Genomic DNA, 26,531 nt, shown 5'->3' on the forward strand with positions numbered 1-26,531 from the left:
GTTTATTCATCAGTTGGAATTTGTGAATTGGGACTGTAGAACAGAATTGAGGGGAGCACATGGGAGCTTGGTCTTTGAAGTGCAAAAGTAAATTTATGCAGTGTTCTTTGAAGTGTATTAGTTACAGATTCAGAAGAAACACAGCTTGACTTTAAGCGAGGGGCTCTGTGTCTATCACTGCACTGTGGGACCATGATTGGTGCTGTTCATTAAGACTATTTTTCTGCAATAGTGGAATGTTTCCCGTTTGTGTCATTAGTGCTTTCTTTCCCTGGTTGATTTTGCTGTAGTTGCTGTACTTGGTATTTATTGTGCATGCTGTTGCAATGAGAAAGAGAACAGCCTCAACAAGATGCTGACTAAGCCCTAAGGTAAGCTTTGTCCAGATCAGTGGATTGCTTTGTGGTTCCATGTGCTGCCTCCAGTTCAGGATGGATTAACGCAGTGAAAAATTCTCTCAGCAAATATATGCTATACATATATTTAGGAACGTAGGAGTAGATCATTCAGCGCATCAATCCTGCTCCGCCATTCAATACGACCATGGCTGATTATCCACTTCAATGCCTTTTCCCAAGATGGATTTTTAAATGGATAGTGTCCTTTAATTTTAACTGTGTATACACGTACAGAAAGTTCAGAATTTCAATTATTTCTCTTTGGTCCATCAGTTCTGGGCAAGGGCTATCTTCCTAAATTTGGCTTCTCTGTCTTCAGAATCAATATTGGTTTATTTCAAAAGAGGCAGCATGTTGTACCATCTTAATAAATAAGAATACAAGCAAGGCCGTTCAGTTTGGTCCTAGCATTGTAACTGTTACATAAGGGTCAGGATTCCTAAAGATTGTGTAGAAAGACATCGGGCAATACATCAGTACTTAATCGCCTGATGAATCAAAATTTAACTATTAAAAATCAAGCAACTTATTTCTTTACTTTTGACTGCTGGAAAGGGGAAAAAGGGAATTCCATGCACTCTACAGTTAGTCATCAATAATTTTATATTAAATGTATACATTTTTTCATGTCCTTGGGGTTGATTTTTACTCAGAGTACGTGATGGGGAAATTGAGAAACACATTCAGTGTCTGGGGTATTTTACCTCCCAGGCCTCACTAACAATTCATATGTGTGTTTCCCATCTGATGGTGACTGGAATGGAAAGCACACCCATTTTCTGGGCGTAATTTTCGGTGAATCTGAGTGTGCTACCAGTCTTTTCAGTTTTGGTGGAAACATAAACAGTTGCTGTCCAGACGCCAGGCTCTGCCTTGGATAGAGTGGTGTATCGAATAGAGAAAGACCAGGTGTCATTCACCTCCTGTATGTTAAGCTCCAGTAGTTGTTTAGGAATGAAGACTGAAACCAGACTGCTTCAGACAGAGTTTTATTGCTTGTCATAAAACTCTCCACAGACAGGACTAGTCTTAGCTGTTATCCCTTTTATACAACAAAATGGGTGCTCAGTTAAACAACATAATAATTAGCAATTGAGCTTCTTTAACTGTTTCCTTCCCTAACAGATTCCCTGCTTCTTAAAAAGAAAGTAAACCTTAAGTTTATATAATCACACAAAATAAATTAATGGTAATAACAAATATCAGTATATTTTTTCCTTCAATAGATTGATCTTATTCCCCTCCTTAAAAAAACACACATATAGATTTGACTACACAACAGAAGTATATTTTTCTTAAAGAAAAAGATGTCCCTGTTTGAGGATCTCCAGTAACTTCTAAGGGACTTTGGCATGTGTGTGAAGCTCTGAGGAACAGAGGGACCTTGGCGTGTGTGTCCATAGATCTCTGAAGGTGGAGGGGCATGTTAGTGGGGTGGTGAAAAAGGCATAAGGGACACTTGCCTTTATCAATCGAAGCATAGATTACAAAAGTAGGGAGGTCATGTTGGAGTTGTACAGAACCTTGGTGAGGCCACAGCTGGAGTACTGTGTGTAGTTCTGGTCATCACATTACAGGAAGGATGTGATTGCACTGGAGAGGGTGCAGAGGAGATTCACCAGGATGTTGCCTGGGATGAAATATTTAAGTTATGAAGAGAGGTTGGAAAGACTTGGGTTGTTTTCATTGGAGCAGAGAAGACTGAGGGGCGACCTGATCGAGGTGTACAAGATTATGAGGGGCATGGACAGGGTGGATAGGGAGCAGCTGTTCCCCTTAGTTGAAGGGTCAGTCACAAGGGGACATAAGTTCAAGGTGAGGGGCAGGAGGTTTAGGGGGGATGTGAGGAAAAACTTTTTTACCCAGAGGGGGTGACGATCTGGAATGTGCTGCCTGGGAGGGCGGTGGAGGCGGGTTGCCTCACATCCTTTAAAAAGTACTTGGATGAGCACTTGGCATGTCATAACATTCAAGGCTATGGGCCAAGCATTGGTAAATGGGATTAGGTAGGTAGGTCAGGTGTTTCTCACATGTCAGTGCAGACTCGATGGGCCAAAGGGCCTCTTCTGCCTTGTGATTTTGTGATTCTTGGAGCTCGTTCCTCTTTTGGTGAAGTGGTCAGGTAATTGGTAACTGCTATCAATCCATTTGATCTTGGTAATCTCCTTCATTCTCAAGCATCTGTTTTAAACTTGCAATGTCAATCTGCAATCTCTTCTTGTTAATGCATTTCATAGAGTGAATATTTTCCCAGAGTGACTTGTTATCTATAAGACATTCAATAGGTACCATTCTTGAACACCCTTTTCCATTTAAAACTTCAGCCAGTACCTTTGATATAAAGAATGCCATATCTACCACCTCAACAGGTTGAAGAGTCTCCGCTTACAGCTCTTTGTATCTTTTTAGATTCCCATGCCAAAGGGCAGCATTTGCCTTTCCCCCCCATGAGAAATATTATAAATCTTCCCACATAGATTTGCAAAAGACACATCACTGAACACAGTTTCATTTTTGTAACATCACCCAAAGATGGGAATTTCAAAACACACTGCTCTGTTTGCCCAAATGATTTCTTCAACTTTGGGATCGTCCATTTTAGTGCTCAATTCCAAAACATCAAAAGTGACATCTGGCCTGGTTTGTTTGCCTAGCCAATTGAGTTGCCCAGTTAGATTTCTGAGTTTCTCTTTTTTTCTGTTTCAGCTGTATCTTTCTGGGAGGCCCTACCATGATTAATTGCAATGGGATTGACATTCTCTAAATAGGATTGCTGATGTGAAAGGATGTGTGATCTGGTCTGCCTTACTTGTAATTTTAAACTCAGTTCGGAGCCCATTAATGACAACTGTTTCAAATTTGATACTTCCACCCCACAAAAAATCATCACATGCATCATAAAGATGCCTGCAAGTTTCCCTCCATGGTACCAATAAAACATTCCGGGTCTGCTTCCAACTGAAGACAGCCTAACTTAAACAAAACTCACCTCACTGAGAAGTACTAAACTCTGGAGGTGTCATTTAAACTGTATACGCGTTTATTTAGTTTCCAAAGAGTCCCTTCTGCATTTGGCACCTCCTTTTAGTGGATGGAGAAAAACTTCCCTTTGAAGTTGGTGTCCCTGCAAAAAAGCAACTTTAATATCAAAGAACTTACATTCCCAAGCATTTGTACCTAATAGAGCTAAAATGATCTTCAGCATAACTTTCCCTAACGTAGGTGAATCTACTCTTACATCCCTGTCTCTCAACTTTTCTTCAAACCTTCATGCTACTAGCCTGACTTTAGCTTTATAAGACCTTTTCCGTGCATATCCATCTATAAGACACAGCTGGTTGTCCCTATCTGACCTCTATGTATACCCCAAATTCTTTCCAGCTATGTAGTTCTTGCAATTTGGCATCCTTTACTAATTTATCATCTTAGTGGTTTGAAGCTACTAGGACTTCTCAATCACATTGGCTTCTGCTACTTGTAGCGTTACCAGTCTGTGCCATATTCCTTGACCTGGTTAAGCTACACCCTCTACTCTGCCTTTTTTCATGCTCTGAACTGTTACTATTTGATTCCCCTCTCCCATTTATAGATGTTCTTTCAACAATTCGTGATCTCTTCCTAGAGGCACGTTCATTCACTGAACCCATTGTCTGAATGGATACTGCGTTTCTGTGCCTTCCATTTTTGTACTTCATGTTCCCAATCCATAAGCCTAACCTCCTGTCCTTTATCTTGTACATTTAACCAGTTTTTATATTTTCCAGTGGCCTTCTCTGCTCTACCTACAATCATTGCATCCTGCCATTGACCGGCCCCTTCTGGCATGTACGTAACTTTAGAGCCAGCTTTCGGCACTTGCCCTCTGGGATAAATCACTCCATCTTCTTTGTCTAACTTACTGTCTCCATCTTCAGGTACCCTGTCAACTTCAGCTATCTGATCCTCACAATTATGCAACATATGGGTATGAGAAAGTACATGGCTCCTCGTCCCTTCCTACACTTTCTGAATCCGCAAATTTGTGGTCTGCGCCAACTAACATTGATGAGTGTTCTTGAATAGTCTGGTTCCCATATTGTAAAATGACTGCTTTACCATCTTTACCTATAATCTTTCCCGGGTGTTTCCACTCATTAAATCCTTCTCTCTTATAGTTTACCATGTCTCCCTGATTGAAAATAGTTTATGATGGCTGTACATTATGTTTTAAAGCTCGCTGAATTCTTTCTGAAACAGCGGTTTTAAGGAACGCTCTTCTGTTTGCCTGTACTGCATTTAAATGCTCAGAAAAGGTAGAATTAATCGTAGTTCCCTCCCAAGCTGGGGGATGATCATTCAGGACTGAAGGAATTTTTGGATTTCTGCCAAAAGCCAACTGATATGGACAATAGTCCCCAAACATCTGCAGTGAATTCTTGGCATGGACAGACGATGCTAGAGTTGATGTTAATTTACAGCTTGCTCTATCTACCAATATTTTACGAAGCATCTCATCTATAACTGCATCTCATCTTTCACACACTCCATTACTAAAGGTGCTTTCAGCTGCGATATTCACAACTATTATATTCATGTTTTTGCACATATCCCGGAACTCTTCGTTAGCAAATTCCCCCCCCCTCCATTATCAGTGAGAAGTTTCACTGGTGGTCCCAAACTGGTCCCTATCCACTTCTCCATCACCTGATCCACAATTATTTTCTTTTCTATACTATATATGATTGTTAACTAGCTAAACCTTGTTGCCAAAATGTAAAATAAAAATGTTGTTTTCTTCATCCCACACCTTTAAATCCATCACTACAACTTTGTTGAAATCCCTTGCCAAAGGTAGATTCACTATTGGCCGTGATGGTGTTCTTCTGTATATCTTACATGCATCACATCTATTGCTTATCTCCTCTGTAAGTTTAGTGTATTCTCCATCCCTTATTTCTGCATCCCTTAGCAAAATGTTTAATCTTCGTGAAGAAGGATGGGCAAACTGCCGATGCAATTTTAACGCAATTTGCTTTTTGTCTTCCAAATTCCTATCCCCTGACGCTAAAAACACTACTTTAATCTCCTTAGTAGAAAAGTTAGGTTTCATTAAAGGAATACAATAGTGTCCAAATTGCGTAAATTGTAAATCCACAGGTTTTCCAAATAAAATGGCTTTGTTATTTTCCATGTCCAGCTTCATTTGCACTTTCTTCATCGATGGCCTGCCCAACAATAATGGTATTTCGCTAGACACTACATCTGTGCTGATGAAATGATTGACTCCAGCTATCTTACTAGCATGGATATAAGATTGGCTGTCTGGCAGGAGGCAGAGAGTGGGGATAAGGGGGTCCTTCTCAGGATGGCGGCTGGTGACTAGTGGAGTTCTGCAGGGGTCAGTGTTGGGACCACTTTCACTTTATACATTAATGATCTAGATGAAGGAACTGAGGGCAGTTTGCAGATGATACAAAGATAGGTGGAGGGACAGGTAGTATTGAGGAGGCAGGAAGGCTGCAGAAGGATTTGGACAGGTTAGGAGAATGGGCAAAGAAATGTCAGATGGAATACAACGTGAGGAAGTGTGAGGTCATGCAATTTGGTAGGAAGAATAGAGGCATAGACTATTTTCTAAATGGGGAGAGAATTATGTCTTATGGTCTTACAGGGAATCATTACCCTGTTTAAAGATTTTAGGGTATTACCATCTCCAAATCTAAAACTGGTGAAAGTCTCAAATTCTTTAACCTTATTCCGGTCCTTATCATTTAAAGAGTCCAGGTAGCATTTTAACCAGTCTATTCCAGACTCTAGACGTGCATCCACTATCTAGCATCACACAGATGAAGGACTCTCCCACAAGACATTCATCACTGGGCTGAAACTTCTTGTAACTAATACAGTGCCCTTTTCTTTGGTCAATATCTCCATTTTCTTCTTCTGAGTCTTCTGTCTCATGTTTAATTTCGAACACTTTATTATATTGTTTAGGACAGTTCACTGCATAATGGTATTTTGAATTGCATCTAAAACATTGATTGACCACACCCTGGGCATTTTTGGGGTTCGTTCTTTTGTTGTAAATCCTTAATTCTTTTCTCCTGCCATAATTGTCCAAGATATTTTTGTCCCATTGTTTCTAGTTACAAATCTCCTTTCATATCGATGCCTGCATCCTGTTTCTAAACAATCTCACCATCCTGTTAACACTGTATTCTCCATTTTCTGTCTTACCACCAAATGGCTCATTTGCGTCATGAACGCTGTTGGAAAGGGATGTTTTCCGAGGAATTTTTTTGAACGTCTGACATCTGTTGTAGCAGTGTGTGTCTTTCTGCAAACTTAACTCCCGTTAGAACCAGAAGCCTGTCCATATTCGATACTTTGGCACAGTCTAGTAACTTGAACACCAGCACTGATTGGGGAATTTCTAGATGGAACTTTTGCAATCTTGCATATAGTCTACTGAATTCCATTATGTGATCTGCCTTGGAATTTTCTTCCAACTTTCTAAATTTGTCAAAATTGGACCATATTTCGTAAGCACTTAAATCATCTTTTTGATAGGTCATCCATAAAATCTAATAAAGTTTCCAAACCTTCATCCATGTCTAAATGCTCAGGCTCCAACTCCAAAAAATTTGCTTTAAATGGTAGCGAGAAGTGCCAAAGCCACCCCCTGTTTTTTCTTTAGCAAGGACATAACCCATGTCCACAGGGTTACTTCATTTTTCCATTGGTTATATGGTTGATGCTCAGAAAACATCAGTGGGTAATCATACCCCGACACTATATTTTGATTCAGTCATTTTTTTTTTGAGTGACTTGAAACCAGTCTGCTCATAAGGTTAACTCCAAATGCAGTCTTTTGTCCAAAGAAAGCCCAGTTTCCAATCTTCTTACTTACAAGCTGGAAACATCCACTGCCACCACTGTTAAACTCCAGTAGTTGTTTAGAAATGAAGGCTGAAATCAAGATAGACTGTTTCAGACAGAGTTTTATTGCTTGTCATAAAACTCTCCACAGACAGGACTAGCCTTAGCTGTTATCCCTTTTATACAACCAAATGGGTACTTAGTTAAACAATCTAATAATTAGCAATTGAAGTTCTTTAACCTGAAGCCATTACAGCTGGTAACTGACCGAATGCCCAGGAATGGTCTTGGGTAGATATTATCGTCACCACGCTTTACCAATTGAAAAAGCGAGCATAGCCGGCTTTTGAACGGAAGCCTAGAGCAATGAGGTGAAGAAGACAGAGGCAGGAGATACGGAGGAGGCTATCGCTGAGGCAAATATCAGTAAAGTTAACGTTCCCATTGTGGCAGTTACCCCCAGGGGCTCTCTTATGAAGCTGCTGGTGCCAATGAGGGTGGTGCCTAGTATGAGGCGTTTAGCCAGTAAGCATCTGCCACCCACCCGCTGTCTGCAGGTGAAGGGTTTGCCTGAAGGTGAAAAGAAGGCTGCCACATGTGAAAGCAGAGCAGAGGCTGCCAGGAAGGAGCCCACCAACAAAGATAGCAAGGAAGATGCCAATGAGGTGTTTCTCTTGGGAACAGCTCATCATTCCCAAGGAAGAGGTTGAGGGTTAGGAGTGTCATTCAGGAGCCGTCTGTCTCAGCAAGGAGATCCCCAGCCAGTATAAATCTTCTTTATGCTTCTTAAAATGGCGTTTACTGCAACAAAGCATATGTGGCATGTTGCCCTGTTAATTCTAATTGTTATTGAATTACAAAGAGGAATAAAAGCTTACAATAAATCAAAAAAACGCCGTAGTCTGCTCTCTGGATTCAAGGGGAAGACTGTCAAACAAATGTTAGTGTCCTTCTTGAAGTCAGCTCCAAAAGCATTCAGGCAAGAATCCCTGCAAAATCAACTTTGATGGACTGTGTCCTGAAGGCTGAAAAGCATCTCTTCCCCCCACCAGGTCTTGTTCTCTCAACTCTCAAATGGCCAATATTCCAGGGGAGGACAAAGAAAACACTGCAAAGACACTCTGAAGCTCCCTTTGAAGTGCAGCAGCATTGATATTAATAGCTGGGAGGTGCTTGCTACTAATTGTTCAAAATGGCGACATCTTGTCCATCAAACTGCATCATGCTTTTTGAGTCGCAATGCCTTAAAGATGAAGTGTAGCAGTAACAGAGAAGGAAAGCTCGGGAAGCAAATCTTGCACTCCCACTATCTCGTGGGACATCATGCCCCAAATGCTCAGATCTGTGGGTTGAGAATTGGCCTGTTCCGTCACATGAAGACCATGGCAGAGAAACGTGACTTGAGTAGATGTCATTCTCGAATCAAGGGACAGTGGATGAGTCTGTTCTCCTGCAGATTAGTGGGAGTGATGAACTGCAGCTCCATGGAAGAGTGGCAGTAGGTGCAACAGAAGTTGTACATTTTGCCCACTTTGAGGATGTCAGCACATTTGTTTGCTCATGAGTCAAACTGCCTTACTCACAGCCGAAGTGCTGCAATATGCAGCTAGGCTGTAACGAGTTTGAGCAACCAGAAGCCACCTGTCATGAGCATATCTAGGGTCCCCACATGAGCACTTGACCACCTTCCAACAGCTTTCCGAGCCTGTTGCAGAGCATCTTATAGGAGGGATAGAGTAAGTAAACCCTTTTTTTTCCCCTTGGAAGAAAAGTACTATGTGTTGAAATCTTGGGAGATGAATTTGAATTCAGTTTGACCTGCTTTTTCCATGGTGAGGCTGGCAGCATTCAGTTATTAAAGACTAACTCGTACAGAAGTTTGCAGTTTCTGGCAATGTGTTAAACATAGTAATCAGGAAGTTGCTGTCTGAGTTACACTGCTCCTCCAGAAGCTTCACTAACAGTACTTCACTGATAGACTCAGCATTGACATACATGGAAGGATGTGATGCTGCGGTTCTTACTTGTTCAAGGTCCACTAAACTTGCTAAGATAAGTTGGAGCCTGTCCATTCAAGTTTGTGAATTTTAGACATCGTGGACAGATCTTCACAGAGTCAAGGAGACTCTAAGGACCTTTAAAAATAGTGGGCAGGACACGGATTCAGAGATCCCGCCCCCCCATTTCCAGCATGTACCATTTTTATGGGTAGGTTGAAAGGGGGCAGGGCTTGAAGTGCACAGGCATCAATTACAAATCAGCTGGGCCATTTAAATTCTGCACAGGATAAGCAGATCCAATTTTCACTCCAGGAATGGTCACCACCTCCAGTGACTGTTCCATGACCTCACGGTGGAGACATAAATGCTCATGAAGGGTGGAGAATGCTTGTAGAACTGTCAAGTTATTTAAATCCCCTGCCCTTTAAATTTTTGGGAAAAATACTGTCTTCCTGTGTCTTGGAGGATGAAAAACTCGGTTCTAACAGTTTCAACACCTGTTGCTGACATAACCCTAAGGGCTATCATTACAGCATTGTTACTGCTTCTCCAACATGTTATTATCAGAGTGGGGGCTGTAAGTTCACAATTTGGCTGACAGTTATTTAAGGACAAGCTGTCTTTGTGGAAATATGAATACAAATGTCTGGTTTTTTTTATTCATTCAATGGGATGTGGGCTTCGCTGGCTGAGCCAGCATTTATTTCCCATCCCTAATTGCCCTTGAGAAGGTGGTGGTGGTGAGCTGCCTTCTTGAACCGCTGCAGTCCATGTGGTGTAGGCATACCCACAGTGCTGTTAGAAAGGGTGTTCCAGGATTTTGACTCAGTGACAGTGAAGGAACGGCGATATATTTCCAAGTCAGGATGATGAGTGACTTGGAGGGGAACTTCCAGTTGGTGGTGTTCCCATCTATCTGCTGCCCTTGTCCTTCTAGATGGTAGTGGTTGTGGGTTTGGAAGGTGCAATCGAAGGAGCCTTGGTGAATTCCTGCAGTGCATCTTGCAGATGGTATTCATTGCTACTACTGTGCATCAGTGGTGGAGGAAGTGACTGTTTGTGGATGTGGTGCCAATCAAGCGGGCTGCTTTGTCCTAGAGTGTCAAACCTCTTGTGTGTTGTGGGATAAGGGATTGAAGTTTTATAAGAGATTGAGTTCTTGAGGGGATTTAAATGCATTGAATAGGCTTTTAAGAATGAGTCTTTTTTTTATACAATTAAGTCTGTAATTGATATTTAGAATTTTATTTTATTTTATCTCAGTGTGGTTCCTGAGGTCTGCTCGTGGCAGTCACGGTGAGTTGGCATGGAATGTGTAAAGATGGAGGATGGGGGCATCAGTTGGCACTAAGTTGGCATATGTGCAATAAAGGGCCATGGAGATGTGTGGAGAGTATACATTGGCATGATGGATGAGGGGCATTGGGGTGGTGGAGGAACATTAGTTGGTATGTATGCACATGAGTGGGTGAGGGATTGAGGGGTGAGGGCTAGAGGGCCTTACATTGAACAAAACAACAGATGAAGAACCAGAGAACTGAGATGGACCTTTTAACCAGCCTGCCTCGCCACTTGGCAGCCCCTGTGGCTGCCTCCAAACTTCTGAGGCCAGCCGGCCCAACCTCAGCATGTACTCACCTGCCCTGAGCAAAAATCGTGCCTTTCGAGGCCCGTTTTCCTGAAGCAGGCATGCCGAGCTGGGGAATTTCACAACTCTCGCTACCCACCTTTAACATGAAAATCCAGCCCTATCAGTCTCAATTATTGTCAAACATCCTCTCTGCCAATGTGTTGGAGATTTTGCAAATTTAAAAAAATTCAAATTTTTTTTCACTTTCTTTCTGTCCTTTTTTTATCCTCTGTCTCATAATCCCAACTTTCTTTCCCTTGGCAGAATGGTTTCAGTGTTTTTTACTGCAGCTTTAAGGGAGTGGTATCACATAAACAGCCCTGAGAGATGTTATTATTGATGTTACATGATTTCTGTAGGGCAACCCCAATAGCAGCCGTGTCCATTGAGGTGACCATATGCTCCATGCTTGACCACGCAACGTCAATGCCATTAACTGGAACTTCACAAGTTTGTACTGGACTCCTCTGGACTCTTACAAAACTCCCTGGAAGGTGGTCTTGAGCAATTGCTGGTGTGCAGGAGAGAATCTTTCTTTTGTGTTTAAGTTTCCAGAGTGGAATGTGTAGCACAAGTGTGAGTGCTACCACTGAGTCACAACTTCTATCCATTGGTGTCGATGTCTCCTCCAAAAATAGTTGAAGTGGTTCAATATGTCTTGTCCTGTTGAAGGATTTGAAGATGCTTGATGCAACTTAGTAGAGAGTGTGTCACGACAAAAAGAAGCAGCAGCAAGCGTGGGGAGAAATATGAAAATCTGTAGCAGGCACTGAGGGTATGAATGTAAGCAGTGAGGTGTTCTCATTGAAGGAGTTGCTTGGTAAGAGGGGGAGGGAAGGACTGACAATCCTGGGACTCAAATAGGATGATGCAAGACTGTGCACAAAGTTAAGGGAAGTGCAAAATGGAGATTTACTTTGGCAGTCCTGGTGATGTACTAATTTTTTTCCTACACTGCAACCAGGTCTGAGGAGCAATATAGTTCATGTTTACCTGCTTTGTGATCTCCTTCCAATGCTCCTGAAAAATCCATAAATACACCCACTGCCCAACAGGAGGCAACAGGACCTCCCACCTGCTGTATTTGCTCCATAAGCACATCCACATTGCGCCAAGCATCTGGAGCCCTCACTGAATTCAGTGGAAGTCCATTTTCACTTTGGGCGATGGTGGAAAGCTTCACAGTGGTTGATTGGCCTCCAATCATACACATGTCTGACCTTTATTCCCATAGAAATTGCAGCCACCTCCGAGTGAAAATCTATCCCTTACTGCCACCTGCTCAAGATTGCTGTCCAGCAGCCACACCAAAAAGTGCATCTCTCCCTTTAAGGGGCTGTGATTAACAATGGTAACTTGCTGGTTGCATTTATATTAGGCCCAGCCGTAGAAATGGCACAGTCCCCTGCTGACTACATTGGATTGCAGAGTGTGCACCAGCCCTCAAGTATGCTCCACGTGAATATTGACCCAGACGTCTCCAATGCTGCAGTGCTCCTTCACTACTGGACTGAAGTCTCAGTTAAATGATGTACCCAGGTACTTCAGTGAACTTGAATTCATAGGGCTGGACTTTTGCTCCCAAGGTGGGGATCTTGAGTCAGAAATGCCTCATTTACAGAGCTTCATTAGACAATTTCCTTCTGGGGGGGTGGGGGTGCAATTCAGGCCCACCAACCTTGGAAACAGATTGTAGGCGGCCATCGGGCAGGTGCGTGCCAAGGGGGGTGGTTAGATGGCCCACCTCAGTTCCCTGGGACTATGTCCCTGTTGTTTTAGAAGTTGTTCGGCCCTCTGACACTCACCCCTTACACCCTCTCACCTCCTTGGCTCCTCCATGCTAACTCATGCCCTTCGGATAATGGGACAGATTTTGGCAAGATTCCACAGACCATTAAAATGGTGGGCAGGACCTGAATGTGGAAATTCCACCCCCATTTCTGACTGATCTAATTTTTGTCAGGAGGAGAAGGGGCTCCCACAGGAGGGAAACCCGAACTCAGCAGGACCATTTGACTTCAGTGCTCAGTTCAAACAGACCCCATTTTGGCTGGTCCAAGGCCTTAAACTGCAGTGTGGGAGTCATGAATTTTGCAGCAGATGTAAACACACCTGAAGGGCTGATACAGTCTGTTTAACTGTCATGATCTGAAGATTTTTAAATCCCCTGCTCTTTACAAATGAAAAAAATGCAGTGAAAGTTAAAACACCTTCTGTTGGACTGCTTTGATTGACACGACCTGGTCGTGCAGTTTCAATAGGGTTCCTTGTTGAAATTTCCCCACTGGCTATTATTATGTCATTATGAATATTTGGCTGAGTTTTAAAAAGCTACAATTATCTCAGCATGGGTTTCTGAGTTCATAACTTGATTGATGGTTTAAAGACATTATTAAATGATCAGCTGTGTTTGATATGTGGTCTGAATAGAAATTTATTTTTAAGAGATTAGCCGCTTGACGAGATTTAAAAACTTTGAGTGGGTTTCAGGAATGGGCGATTTTTTTCCACTATAAAATGTGAATGAGTGAGAGCTGTATTAGAGTTGTGGTAGCTTATTTTTTCATCTCCACATTGCTCTCATGGTGTGCGCATGGTGGATACTGGGTGAGTGGCTAGGAAGGTGGCATGAAGGTATGAGGGACATGGAGGTTGGGTGAGTGTGGTGAGAGGTGTGAGGGCTAGAGGGCCTAACAAAGTCCCAGAGAACCAAAGTGGGCCCTTCTTACCAATCCACCTTGGCACCTGCCTGCCAAGATCTGCCTCTGGGGATGGCAGGCCTAACGCGATCCTGCCTCCCATCCCCAGAGCGAAAATTGAGTTTAACGAGGCCCTTTCCTATGAAGCAGACCTGCTAAATTGGAGAGTTTCCTGACTCAAGTAGCAAAAATCTGGCCCCGTGACACTTAAACAGACCTTATCCACCCTTCGAGTGTTATGTCTACTCCATCAATTTGTGACTCCCACACTGTGGGTCAAGGCCCTTAGAACAGTCAAAACCTGAACTCAGCACCAAGTTCAAATGGCCCTGCTGAGATCAGGTTTCCCACCTATGTGAATTACACCCCGCCCCCTTCCACCGGCCAGCAAAATTGGATCCTTCAGAAATGGAGGCGGGAAGTCCGCATCCAGGTCCTGCCTGCTATTTTTAAAGGTGTGCAGAGTTTTCCCGACTCTGCAAGAATCTGGCCGATAGCCTTTTTGAGTCAGAGGAAAGAGTGCTACCAACTTAGTGAATCTGACATTTTTCCAAGATGTTACAGAAGTATTGGTGAAGTTATAAAGTGGGGTAAATTCAAATGTAGCTTTGTGCATCATTATATCTATATCAGCCTGCTTCTATTTCTGAATTTTTTCTTCCTCCCCTTGCTCCCCCTATTCTTCCTCCCCCTATTTCCATCACATAATTCACTGATCCTTATTTGACAGATTAAGCATTAGATCTGTTCATAAACCTATGCTAATGCCATCTTGTATTTGTTTACTAGAAAGTGTGAAATAAGGACTCCAACATTTTCTCTTCTTTACAGGGAACAGTAACACCTCTGTACAATATCCTCCTCTGTTTCCAACTTCCCAAGTTGTCATAAAGCACACGCTATTCTTATCTCTAAAGGCCAAGGTGTATTTAGTCATATACTCTTGCAATCTCCACTAGACATTTAGTTTAAAGCAAAAGTTGACCTTTTGTTATACCACAGTCAGTTTTTATTTCTCGGCACTGGACATACCTCCTTCACCCAGTTCACTTCACCCTAATCTTAACTGTGTGCAGCTAATTTGGATTTATTTTAATTGTCAGTTTATTTTGAAATTAGGGCAGGATTCCAGTAAGGAGATCTGCTGGAAATTCTGAAGGCAGTTGAATGCGTTATAAACAGGTGAGAAGTGCTAGAATGGCTCCCCTCTTTTCCCACTCCTTGACTGACCACAACATTGTTTTTTAACAAGAGTACACTTGCCAATTCAGTGAGTGTTTAACTGCTTAAGTGCTGTGACTGTAAAAGACTTACACAGACAAGTTTCCTTGTAAGTTTTTTGAAAGAAAAGAAAATAGCATTTATCACACTTAACACCCGATCCTAATAAAAATGCTCTGACTTCCACGCACACATCAATTCAAGAGCTCACACACACAGGTTACAAGGGGGAGGATGAATTAAATAGTTTTTAAAGTCCAATAGAATTGCTATACAGATCTTATATAGACTGATCAGTTGGATGGTTTCAGACTGGGCTCGGCTCGATGGCTTCTGCATCGAGATGATTTAAAGGCATCGGCAGGCCATTTATTTCTTTTGCTCTGGAAGCAGCAGCTTCTGGGTTGATTCATAAAACACTGCCTGTGATGTGTGGGTGGTCAAACAACAGGCAGGGTTTGAGCTTGCTGGATAGGTGGGGAGAGAGAGAGAGAAAGTGTGTGTTCATTTGGGAACCTTCATCTTTTGTCTTCTGTTCTGTGACCTGAAGCTAAGCAGTTTCTTAAGCAAAAAGAGAGTTAGTTGGCTCATCACATTATCCCTTCTCGCTAACTGACCAGTTACCCAAACATGGTCATAGCAAGTTGAATCCAGGTCCATGGTTTAGATGTGATTACATTATGGCTGGACAAGTTCCTTTCCCAGCCAGGGCCCATTGTCAAAAGCAATTTTGTCCAATGACTTGTGTCCCACCCAGTTGAATGTTCTCTAATGGCTTGTGCCCCACCCAGTTGAAAATGATTGTCTGGATGTTTTGCGAATGGGTTAGCAGATGTAGTCATTGGGCAGAATTGTCCTAGATTTGCACTAAGTGCGGTAGTGGGTGTGAAAAACGATGTTTTACCCGTTGGCCACAATGGCGAATTTTCATGCTGTTTCGTCTGCTTCCTGCTTCATTAATTATGCAGCCACAGGAAACATTCTGTCTCACTGGTGGGTGGCTTGTAGATTAGCCGCCACGCTTTTACCTCACTGTTTCCTCATTCTGGGCGCCGTATCTAAACAGTAGCTGCACACACAGTTGTCAATGCTTGCTGCCCAGGACTGCTCCATTGAAAGCTAAAAGTTCAGTGACCCGTCACTGGAATGCCTTTTGGAGGCCTGCTGTGTTGTCGTCCACCCTTGCTCTGGCTGCAAGAGGACCAGCAATCTCTCCATTCCAGCTCGGAAGGCAGTGGTAGTTGTGGTCAGTGCCAACACTGCACAGAAAAGGTTGGCCATCCAGTGCAGAAAGAGGATGAATGATCTCATTTGTGTTGCCAATGTATGGCAACCATCTCATCACTCTAAACTCTCATACTCGAGCCCATCACACATTCACTGGCATCTTATTCACTGCCAGCTCATGGGATATCACAACTCACTCTCTCACACACCCTCGCATCTCCAACTGGCCTCATCTCCTCTGTAGATTGCCTCCTCAGCCTTCACCATCTTGAGGCCACTTGCACAGATCAACATATGCCACCACACACATCCTGGATATCCCCCTTCTCCAGTACAGCCCTCACCCTGCAGCCTCTTCCCTTCCCTGAGGCCATTCTCCCCCTTCCCCAAGCAAGCCCGAGCCCTGCAGTCATTGAAAAGCCATCCCCACCTTACGGCTAGTCTGGTAGGGAGAGACCAGCCTGTGAACCCCCCTAAAAGTGATGTGCTCTCTGCAAAGTCTGGTGCTGATGACTGTGAGTGCTGCCCGAAGCAAGGTAGGCAAACAAACTTTGAAGTCCTGTGTGAAATGCAGCTCACTAGTTGCGCATCGCTTATTTACAATTGTGAAATACATGCCGATGTGCCCGGATAATCCAGCATGGGGGATGATTCCGGTGAGCAGGGCTTATGAGATGCTAAACATTGAAATTAGGTTCCCGACGTGCAGGGCCAGGAGACGCATCCTGCCATTGACGGGTGGACTGGACAATCGCAAACTGGTTTCACGATGACATAAAACTGATTTTTGGCCTTCATGCCATATTGTTAGCTCACTCCCGCCATGATACCCACTGCCAACGAGACTGGACCATTCTGCCCATTCACATTCCTCTAAGGTGATTATCTTTGGGTTCTTCTATATAACCTGACTCTGTTTTCAATGGGTTTGGAATTTGTAAGGTACACCTATGCAAATGTTCTGACATTTTAGGAGCTGTTGTTTTAAGTCACTGAAATGCTGTTGTTTGGTCTTTTAAAACTTTCAACCAGTAGTTTCAACTCAATAAATAAAATAGTTATCGGCATGAAACATGGCTTTGTAACAGGAGGAATGATACAGAGAGAGGTACAGTAATTACTGTATGATATAATGGGTCCAAAGTTGCTGTCAAAATGATGGTGAGGCTATTGGCATTCATCATTTTTGTGCACATATGCTACAGGAACCGGAGCAGATACGTGTTACTTTGGTGTAAACTTTGTGAAAACAGCATCTCACTGTCTGGCTTACCATTAAGATGAATTGTATGGTATGTAGTTGCTTTAGTTGTACCCTAGATTCCATCTAAACTCGCCCCAGAAAGTTAAGTCTGGGTATCTTTTTAACAAAGAGGTTTGTTAATTACTGCCAATCAACCACTCTGGGACTGAAAATTCACTGTTACAAGTGTAGAGTCCCATTCTTTCAGATTTTAATTGTTGTTGAAGATACTAAAAATGCAAAATTGTAGTTTTTTTTACTTTTCCACTTCCTCTCTTTTCTCAATCCAGTTTTTCATTCTATTTATTTTCTTTGCTGTACTGTTTTGACATTGAATTTACTCACTCTCATTCACTCTCCTTCCCCATTCTTGTGCCGTTTATTTCACATTCTGATTGATTAAGGAGTTATGGACACAGTTATGGGCCCCACCTGTCTATTTATGGGGTATGTGGAACATTCCTTGTTCCAGTCCTACTCCGGCCCCCTTCCACAACTCTTTCTCCGGTACATCGATGATTACTTCGGTGCTGCTTCATGCTCTGGACCTGGAAAAATTTATTAATTTTGCTTCCAATTTCCACCCCTCCATCATTTTCACATGGTCCATCTCTGACACTTCCCTTCCCTTCCTTGGCCTCTCTGTCTCAATATCTGGTGATAGACTGTCCACCAATATCCATAACAAGCCTCCGACTCCCACAGCTACCTTGACTACAGCTCCCCCTCACACCCCGCTTCCTGTAAGGACTCCATCCCGTTCTCTCAGTTCCTTCGCCTCTGTCGCATCTGGTCTGATGATGCCACTTTCAAAAACAGTTCCTCTGACATGTCTTCTTTATTCCTTAACCGAGGTTTTCCATCCACAGTGGTTAGCAGGGCCTTCAACCGTGTCCGGCCCACCTCCCGCGCATCTGCCCTCACACCTTCCTCTCCCTCCCAGAAACATGATAGGGTCCCCCTGTCCTCACTTATCACCCCACCAGCCTCCGCATTCAAAGGATCAACCTCCGCCATTTCCGACAACTCCAGCATGATGCCACCACCAAACACAACTTCCCTTCACCGCCCCCCCCACCACCCCCCCCGGCGGCATTCTGCAGGGACTGTTCCTTCTGGGACACCCTGGTCCACTCCTCCATCACCCCCTACATCTCAACCCCCTCCCACGGCACCTTCCCATGCAACCGCGGAAGGTGCAACATCTGCCCCTTTATTTCCCCTCTCCTCACCGTCCAAAGGCCCAAACACTCCTTTCAAGTGAAGCAGCATTTCACTTGCACTTCCCTCAATTTATTTTACTGCATTCGTTGCTCCCAATGCAGTTTCCTCTACATTGGAGAGACCAAACGTAGACTGGGTGACCGCTTTGCAGAACACCTTCGGTCTGTCCGCAAGCATTACCCAGACCTCCCTGTTGCTTGCCATTTCAACACTCCACCCTACTCTCACGCCCACATGTCTGTCCTTGGCTTGCTGCATTGTTCCAGTGAATCTCAATGCAAACTGGAAGAACAGCACCTCATCTTCCGACTAGATACTTTTACAGCCTTCCGGACTGAGTATTGAGTTCAACAATTTTAGATCATGACCTCCCTCCTCCATCCCCATCCCTTTTCCGATTCCGCCCCCTTCTTTTTCCAATAATTTATATAGATTTTTCTTTTACCACCTATTTCCATTATTTTTAAATGTATTTCCATCCATTGTTTTATCTCTACATCTGTACTTTGCTTGTCCTGCTTTCTACCCTTAATTAGCACATTCCTTAGATAATATCACCACCTTCAACACCTCTTTGTCCTTTTGTCTGTGACATCTTTTAGTTATCTCCACCTATCACTGGCCCTCTATCCAGCTCTACTTGTCCCACCCCCCCTTAAACCAGCTTATATTTCACCTCTCCTATTTTTACTTAGTTCTGTTGAAGGGTCATTCGGACTCGAAATGTTAACTGTGTTCCTCTCCGCAGATGCTGCCAGACCTGCTGACTTTTTCCAGGTATTTTTGTTTTTGTTTTGGATTTCCAGCATCTGCAGTTTTTTGCTTTTATGGACACAGTTGATTGCCCTGTTCACTGAGGCCCTGTTTTCCTCACTGTCACTTCCCAATTTCAGCAACTTGCCACACACAAAATTTAAAAACCTCCAAGAGCAAGTCTATTGACAGACCCTGTTAAATGCCTTGCTATAGCAAATTGTCCTTCAGTAATGAGCATGTAGTGCTGCAGCAATAAGCTTTGAGAGCAGGCTGTTGTTGGTTATTCAAGTAGCTGAATCTGTCTGAAATTGCTCACGTGATGTGACACTGATCCTATAAATTAGCACAGTTCATGATTAATTATGATTTCAAACTTGTTTTCTGCACAGTTGTTAATTTGTAGAATTACCTCTAATGTTGTTCTTCACATTAAAATTAATGAAAACATGAAATTGACAATGTAAAATGAGTATCAATAATGTAATACACCTACGCACTTCATAATTACTGCTGCAAATGTTACTTTATGGTGAAATTTCAGTTTATATTCACGGAAGGATATCCAGTGAGTGCTCTGCAACAATACTTATCTGCATTTATTGTTTTGAATTGGTCCTTCCGAATATCTAAATGCCTTAAATTTATGATTGAAGTTTTAAGTGTGTGGGTTGTGGTAATTTATGCTAAACTATGTTTGTTGAGTGGCCTTTATGATTGAGTGAGTGGTTTTTTTGTTGTGCACAAGCTTTAGGCTCGTTGGTCACCTTAAGTATTGTGACAAAGGAGCTCCCCTTATTAAGATTTTTAAAAATTTAAGTATTAATTGCCCAATTACCTGTGATTTGCATTAGGATTGTGCTAATAGCTCCTTTATCATACATATAACATGTTTTTAAATCTTTTCTAATCTTATCTGAGATTATTTTGGCTCTCATGAGGGAGTTCCAACATTCTTTCCTTCAGGAGTCTCCTTGTCTTGGGATCTAAGTTGGCTTTTGGTATTGTGCCCATGAAAATGAACAACAGCCCTGTCTGGTAATGTTTTAGGGACAGAATTTATGCCTCCTTTAATCTCACTTAAGTCTTCAAAAGTGGTAAAGTATTCTTCTTCAGTTCTCTGCCTGAAGTGGCGTCACATTCACAGTGCCACAACCTCCACCAAGGGTAAGGTAAAGAGGCAGGTCCCAAATCCACCCTAGGCAAGACAAATCATGCACTGTTGGCACCAATCTGATCCACACAGGCTGTCTAGCCAACCCCAGCTCCCCTCCAAGGAGTCCAAGTTGCTGTGGCAACATGCACATTGTAGTCCAGAGCTATGAATAGTGATGGGAGAAGCTCCAATTTCTTTCTATCACATGGCTGAGCAGGAATCTCGCCTGCTGTTAACCGCTTGCCATTGGTGCGTGTTGGAAGGATTTATACATTGGTAGTCAACCTGTGGTACTCAGTCTGTTTAACCATGTTATGAAAACACCTTCCTTGGCCAACCTGGAGCTTCTGGCTCACAGGTTACCACTGCGCCACAAGACCTCCCTTGGTAAAGGATTACAGCAGATTTAATTTTAAGATCTCAAGCAAATTTATTTTGCTTTATATGTTCATCTTTTGTAACAATCATACAACATAGTTACATATTTACAGTGGGCATTCTTCTCACTAACAGACAAAATAATAAAGAGATCATCACAAAGAATTAAACTAATCTTTTATAAATAACTTTTCAAACATAATGTTTCTCCTTTCTTCAAGATATCTGAAACTGAGCAGGACTGACTGCTTCTCGGAGATTTCAAACTGTCTCCTTTCATGGAACTTATCATATTTCCCAATTAAACTGTGCCTACAGTAGCAGTTAAGATTAAAATTTCAAAATGCAATGACAGCTGTTGACTGGAATGGCTTCCACATCATCAATATTCAGGCAGTCAGAAACCAACAGCACAACTCCGTAATGAATGCCCACTCCCCAGGTAGGAATCATAATTCTTTTATGTCATTTGTGCCTGTGTAATTTGAAGGAAAAAGCAGACCTGAAGGATAGCTTGTTGCAGATGAAGATTATCCTCTGCTGCCTTGACTTTGTATCTTTCATCACTCTTATCCCTCTAACCTCTCTAGCCCCACCTTCTGCTATATCTGCCTGTGGAAAAACTCTTTCACCAAGGCACCTATATGCACTTTCAAATTCCCAAATGCCTATTATTTTGGGTTTCTATTTGCCACAGTTCTTTGGCAGCTGTTGATCTGCTCAACCATGACCTCCACTTCTTGTTTTCAGTAAAGCCTTTGTGTCCCATCCACCTTTGCTAGTGCTTGTAAAAGATAGGCTGAGTGATGCAGGGTGTTATGAATTGCTGCATTATTGTGTAGAACTGAGACCCATGGTTGCTCCTTGAAGGGTGCCTACCGAAGCAGCAGACAAATGTTTGTTTAAAGAATTGATAGCATGATACTCCTTCAAACATTGTTTATGTGGCAATGTCCTGGGGACCATGGGTGAGCGAGTAAGTAAGCAAAGAGGAAAGAACAAGAGAAGATGGTACAAAAGAAAAATACTGCGGAAGCTGGAAATCTGAAATAAAAGCAGAGAATGCATTGATTTACTCAGCAGGTCAGGCAGCATCAGTGGAGAACGAAATAGAGTTAATATTTCAGGTGAATGAAAGGTCATATTTTAAGATTTAATTGTGTCAAGCATTTCAGTGGTAAGTTGTGACCTGAAATTTGCCCTGCTTTAATATGGGTATGCATGATAAACATTTAAAGGGCTGTGAGCTAGTTTGAGTGTTTCGTAAGGAAGGTGTAATATATAACCCTTTCAGGAGCACGTGGCATGACATTTTATCCATTTATTTGATATTAGAAGTTAGTGGGAGGTCATACATTGGCTAATTTCTTCAGGTCAGAAAATGACTTTCTAACTTTGACACCAGAGTCTCTTCTAGGGGAAGTCTCATTAATGCATTGCACCAGCTCCTACCACGGATTCCTTTGTGGATTTGTTTTGTACAAGAGCACCTCAGCTGCTGCGCACACAAACCTGGGTGATCTTCCCTGTCGCTGAACTATTATTAAAAGAACAGTAAGCAGAAAAACTACTCAACATTGCTTTCCAAAAATCCTTTAAATGGCTGCTGCAGCCCTTTAAGTAGCTGCGGGACTACCGGCAATCATACCCGTAAATCTGTTAGCTTCAGGCGACTATTGAATTAAAAGCTGAGGTCTCAATGTGAATATCTGATGGGGGCTAACCCATGGTAACTCATCAGATTGGCTGTGTGCAAAATCACATAGTTCCAGCTATTGCAGAAAACCTCTAATATTTTCCATATCCATTTGAGCAGTCTGGTCTGGGCAGCATTCCCTGTCACCCGTTCTTTATTTTAGGCTCCTTATCTTTTTCAGATAGTTTATGTAACTTTTAGCTATGTCACAATTAAGTTTTTAATTAATAAGTCACGATATCTGCATTGATTTATTTTGTTCAGGGGATGTGGGCATTGCTCACAAGGTCAGCATTTATTGCCCTTGAGAAGGTGGTGGTGGTGAGTCACCCTCTTGAATTGCTGCACTATGTGTTGTTAAGGTCAGTGGTGTAGTGGCAAATTTTGAGGTGCAGGAGCTCTAAGAATGTGTGCTGGTGATATTTTAAAATCTATTATTATGTTGTTTTCCTATGTATTAATCATTTGAGCCCTCAAAAATCAGTAAACTATGCTTTTTAGGTGAAAAATATTAGTGTTGGTGGGCATTAGGCATTTTATTTTGAATCATTAGTCTTTACTGTAGCTAGAATTTCATTATGCAACATTTTACAGGTTGAGTATCCATTATCCAAAATCCTCAGGGCCAATCAAGTTTCGGATTTTAGATAATTTCGGTTTTTGATACGGCATTTAGGACTAAGCCTATTTACATTACAATAACCTAAGCCTTGGCTAGCTCTCGTCTAAAGTGAATAAAATTGCTAGAAAAGTAAGGTGTATCACTGAATAATAAATGTGATAAGTTGCCACCTGTGGCACCATCTTCAATCCTGCTTGTAGGAGGGCGTTCAGAGTATCGATGTAATCTGCTGGGAGGCATTATCAAATACTACTTCCAGCTTCATCTGCCTCATTAACATTGTTCTTTTGTTTCATAAGTTTGTCTTTTGTAGATTGACATTATTTCTTCAGTTATAAATGCATGTTGCTCGAGTGCATTTTTCAACCTGTCACACATCTTAATAATATCATCCATGGGCACTTTCTCTACCAGATTCACTATGTCCTCCTAGTGTGACAAATCTTAAGCAGGAGAAAAGCACTGCGCTTTCATCTCCAGGTGGACTTGAGCACCAACTTTTCATTGAATAGCTGAAAACGATTCTGCCTATTGTACTATTTTACTCTGTGACATCATTGCAAGCGACGGAGTAGGCAGCAGCCAGCAGCAGAGATGCTTATCGAATAGTTATTAAAGTCAGTGAATAAAAAAGCCTCATCTTCTCCTCCGTGCTTTCCCTCCATCCATTCCATGAAGTTTACATTTTCAGCACTTTTTTTTCTCCTTATTAATCCCAATCCACAAACTGTTCGGCATGGGTGACAGCTGTGCTCAGGGACAATAGGCCTACAATTCCTACTTTCCTACATTTTCCACTCGGGTGCCTGATTTACTTCAGAAGAAAGCACATTCCAGTGAGATTAATGTATGAAATCATTGGGGGGTTACAGTTAACATGAGTGGTTGAAGGTGAAGGGGTTAAATAAGGAAACCTCAGGGAGTGGCTTTTCTTCACAGCGTTAATCTCTAGCACATCTCAGACTTAGAACACAGCTGCAAGCTTGCTCACACTGACCTAATTACAGTGTCCATCTTACATTGGTGAAAAATTAACAGTTGAATCAGCCAATTCATGATTCGGTCAACAGCAGAGAACATTGATTGTACATTTCTAATCTCTGATGCTGGATGGGATTTTCGGTGCCCATCAGTGTCGGGCGTGTTTGGTGGCATGAGTGGACAATATGGTGCGATGGGTTTCATGGCAGCATGAAAGCAGTTCATGATAGTCCGCTCAGCCTGCCAATGGCGGGCCGCCTTCTCTGCCATCGGATGTCGGGAACCTCATTAAAATACAGCAGCATATCATTATTAGGCCTGACCGCTGGAATCGACCCATTTTGCTGAATCGTCAGCCCACGAAGGGAAATCACACCAACATGTTTCACAACAGCACATAAGTGACGTTCACCTGGTGGGCTGCACTTCGCTCGGGACTTCAATGTTTGTTTGCCTATCTTGATTTGGTCAGCACTCGCAGACATCAGTGCCAGAGTTCGCAGACAGCACCACACCACATTTAGGGGGGCTCACGGGCAGGTCTCTACCTACCAGATCTGCCACTTTTGGGTGGCTTTTCAATGGCTGCACCTCAAGGTCTTGCTAGGGGAAGGGGGAGAAGCGGCCTCAGGCAATGGAAGAGGCTGCAGGGCGAGGGCTGTACTGGGGAAGGAGGGTAACCCAGTTTGTGTGTTGGGGGCACATGTTGATCTGTGCAAGTGGCCTCAAGATGGTGAAGGCTGAGGAAATGAGGCTAGATGGACATGTGAGGGTAGGTGTGAGGTGATGATGTCCCTTGAGCTGGCAGTGAGTGAGCTGGCAGTGAATGAGATGCCAGTGAATGTGTGATGAGCTTGAGTGTGAGTTTAGAGTGATGAGATGGTTGCCTTACCCTAGCTGCATGGATGAGATCATTCTTTCTCTGTCTGCATTGGATGGCCAACCTCTTCTGAGCAATATTGGCACTGATCGCTACTGCCACTGCCTCCCAAGCCTGGTTGATCACGCTGCTGCCCATCCTGCACTTAGAGCAGGGGTAGAGGACATTGTGGCAGGCTTCCATGGTGTCCAAAAAGCATTCCAGTGACACGTCACTAAAGTGGGGGGGGCTGCAGTCTTTTTGCCTTTTGTGGACATCTCCCCTGCAGAAGGTGTGATGAAGCGAGGTGATGACTTGGCGGGCAAATTAGACCCCACCTGCCATGGAAACAGCGTGTTTCCCAGGAATGCATAACTAATGCGGTGGATTTGGGACGATATGGCGTGAAAGCCCACCATTGCAGTTGGCAGGTAAAACATCGTTTTACCTGCCCGCTACCACACTTAGTGGAAATCTGGGATGATTCCGCCCGTTTTTTTTTATAAACGTATGCTGTTAAAAATGCTGTTTTACTCTGTGACGTATGAGTTTTTGCTGGCACTCTGTCTGTCTGCCATCTTGTGTGGCCACCTTACATTGGCAGAAGACAACGTGCTCCTTAAATCCTACCTCTTTGACCAAGCTTTTGGTCAACTGCCCTAGTATCTCCTTATGTGGCTTAGTGCCAAATGTTACCTTGTAACATTTCTGTGAAATGGCTTGGAAAGTTTTATTATGTTAAAGGCAAATTATAAATGCAAATTATTGTCACTGACTTGGACACATGTCATTGTCCTGCCTCATCAATAAGACATTATAACTCAAAGCGTGAAGCAGCTTGATGGACTAATTGCTCCCATTCTGTCATGAGAAAAATTCAAGAACATTGCGCTCTACAAAGATGGCAGCCACGCATGCACCCTGCTGCATATTGCCTCCAATAAAGATGGCTGCCATTAACCCAGGCCTATAACTGGGATAAAGCTGTGGCCCTGCGCAGTGCAAAGGGGTGGACAGTCCTCGGGTACCAGTAAGTTCTTTTTCGGGGTTTGTGGCTTGCACAACATAATTTTGAAGCCTTTCTGCGCATCCCTCCTTTTACAACCATCCCTCCATTACTCACATTGTGTATTCTTCACTCCGATCCCAGCCCTGCCCACGTTCACTCTAGTTAGAGGACCAGCTGCTCCTGCTTGGTCCTCCAGATTCGCCCCCTCTTTCTTCCTATTGGTCTGGAGCTGCTGTCAATCACCCGGGCATTGTGCCTATCAACTGAGAGGTCATTGTCAAGGGGCGGGGTTTACACATCCCACGTGCAGCCCTGGAACCAAATATTAAACAATGAAACAATTTCCACTCTCTCTCTATCTGCCGCTTCTGGCTTCTCTCCAGCACTGTCAGTATGTTTCTTGGGCTGGTCACTGGTTGGAAGAGCAGGTGCTGGAGCAGTGTTCTGGCAGCAGTACACCACTGTTAAAGTTGTAGCAGTTTTGACCCAACTGAGTAGCTTGCTAGGCCAGTTCAGCAGGCAGTTAAGAGTCAACCACATTGCTATGGGTTTGGAGTCACATATAGATTGGACAACT

At 43.0% G+C, this 26,531-nt stretch overlaps 1 protein-coding gene across 2 annotated transcripts in view; it reads left to right on the forward strand.

The window, feature by feature from the left end:
- The window catches only part of kcnab1a (potassium voltage-gated channel subfamily A regulatory beta subunit 1a), a 395,251-nt gene that overhangs the window by 116,907 nt on the left and 251,813 nt on the right, over positions 1-26,531 (forward strand). The gene's annotated exons all lie outside the window — the stretch shown is intronic.

This window comes from Carcharodon carcharias, chromosome 2, assembly GCF_017639515.1.
Source record: "Carcharodon carcharias isolate sCarCar2 chromosome 2, sCarCar2.pri, whole genome shotgun sequence".
NCBI lineage: Eukaryota > Metazoa > Chordata > Chondrichthyes > Lamniformes > Lamnidae > Carcharodon > Carcharodon carcharias.